Source organism: Macadamia integrifolia, chromosome 13, assembly GCF_013358625.1.
Source record: "Macadamia integrifolia cultivar HAES 741 chromosome 13, SCU_Mint_v3, whole genome shotgun sequence".
NCBI lineage: Eukaryota > Viridiplantae > Streptophyta > Magnoliopsida > Proteales > Proteaceae > Macadamia > Macadamia integrifolia.
This window is the reverse complement of record NC_056569.1, coordinates 14663373-14665257: the sequence shown is the minus strand read 5'-3', so window position 1 is coordinate 14665257 and position 1885 is coordinate 14663373. Positions and strand designations below refer to the sequence as shown.

Below are 1885 nucleotides of genomic sequence, written 5' to 3'. Positions count from 1 at the left end.
TAATCACTTTTGTAATAGTTTTTTTTATGTCAATTAATGCAAGCACTCTTTTATTTTTATTCAGTTCTTTTTATGTTTATGATTTATGCAATTGAGTTGTAATTTTTTAAGTTATAGTTCTAGGCTTAGATCTAGGTGACAAGATCACGAGCCGTGGAGCAATTTTTTTTCAAGTTCAAGCATTGATTCAAGTAAGTAGGCTCCTTCAGTAGTCTTCTCTCCCCCCTCTCATTCCCTCTTCTGACTACCATTTCTTTCTTAATTTAGGATTTTTATTTTCAGTCGTTACATTATTGCTATCCCTCTCCCCCAAGGTTCATGGCTAGTGTATGTGTTGGCTTTGCCCCTCCTAGCCATAGAACCATCAATTTATTGCTTTTATTTTAATTGTCTCCTTTCCCTAAAGTCAAGTAGAGTAACCCTTGTAAGAGTGACTCTCTAGTCAAGTAGGGAAGCTCTTATTATGATGCATCCCTCGGGCTAAGTAGAGAAACCTACTTGTGAGTCTCTCTCTAGCTTTATCCCCTTTCTTTTACTTTATTTTTATTTCAGCATTTTTTTCCTTTATTTATTTATTTTTTTTAATTGCGTGGGTTGTTTATTTTTAGTTATTTATTTATTTAATTTTAATTGCGTGGCTTGCGTCTTTAAATTCTTAGATGACGAATGGTTAGGACGTTATTTTAGATACATATGTTTAGGACGGTAATTAGAATTAGATCACAATCATTAATCGGTTCACTTTCGCATTATTAAAAGAAATAAAAAAAATAAAGTGGCTGCTCTCCCTGTGTTCGACCCGTAGCTACACTGATCCGTACGCTTGTGGTTACATTTTAAATCTCAAACAAGTTTTTGGCGCCATTGCCGGGGAGATAGTTCCATGTTATTTTTCACTTTCTTTTGGTAAATCGGAGTGCTTTGTTTTATATTTTTCCTTCTATTTTATTGAATTCCTGAGAAGAACAACTTGCAATAATAGTTGTATGAGTGGAGGTCGTCATACCTCACAGTATGATAAAGACAGGTTTCGCCCTATAGCAGTACCTCAGGAATTGACCTGAGTAACCCCGGATCCCTGCCGGTAAGCTCCCAAAAAGCAAAAAGAAAAAAAAATCATCAGAAAAAAAAAAAGTTTTGCTATCCATTCTTTTGTGTTTGTCTTACTTTAGTTGTGGGTAGTTTTCTGTTGCATGAGTGTTAAGTGGGTACGTAATACTAAGAATCGGTTAGAAAGAAGAGATCCAACAATTAGTGACCCTATACGTTTGCTCTCTTTAAAACCCTTCAATATGAGAGACCAACAGCAAAACCCTTTACCTAAGTCTCTGAAAGATAGGTTCTACCCTGCTAGAACAACCCAACCTTCCTGCATAGTTCTACCACAAGCCCAGGGCAATAATTTTGAACTCAAATCTCAATACATCATTATGTTGCCCCACTTCCATGGGTTGACCTCTGAGGATGCATACCTATTTCTAAGGGATTTGAAGAGGTATGTGTTCTAATTAAGATCCAACAGCTTTCTGATGATGCTGTTAAGCTTAGGTTTATCACTTTTGCATTGAAAGACCAAGCTAAGAAGTGGTTGTATGGATTACCCAGAAATTCCATAACCTCATGGGAACAGTTCACAGTTGTCTTCCTTAAGAAGTTTTTCCCAACTCACAAGACCAATAAGCTTAGAAGTGATATCCTTCAGTTTAGGCAAAAGCCTAGTGAGTCATTTTCCAAACTTATAGAGAGATTCAAGGATCTACTCCAAGAATGCCCTCACCATGGCCTAGACCTATGGCATTCATGTCAAATAATTTATGAGGGTATTGATTACCCAACTAAACAAATGATAGAGTCTATGTACCCTGAGGGATTCACATCCTTTACA

The 1885-nt window shown here is 36.5% G+C and overlaps 1 non-coding gene across 1 annotated transcript; it reads right to left on the bottom strand.

Annotated features, from left to right (window-relative positions):
- Positions 1 to 1678: 1678 nt before the first annotated feature.
- On the bottom strand, positions 1679 to 1785 carry LOC122060358. The gene has a single exon (XR_006134377.1). It is a non-coding gene; the product is annotated as a small nucleolar RNA R71 (small nucleolar RNA).
- Positions 1786 to 1885: the final 100 nt, after the last annotated feature.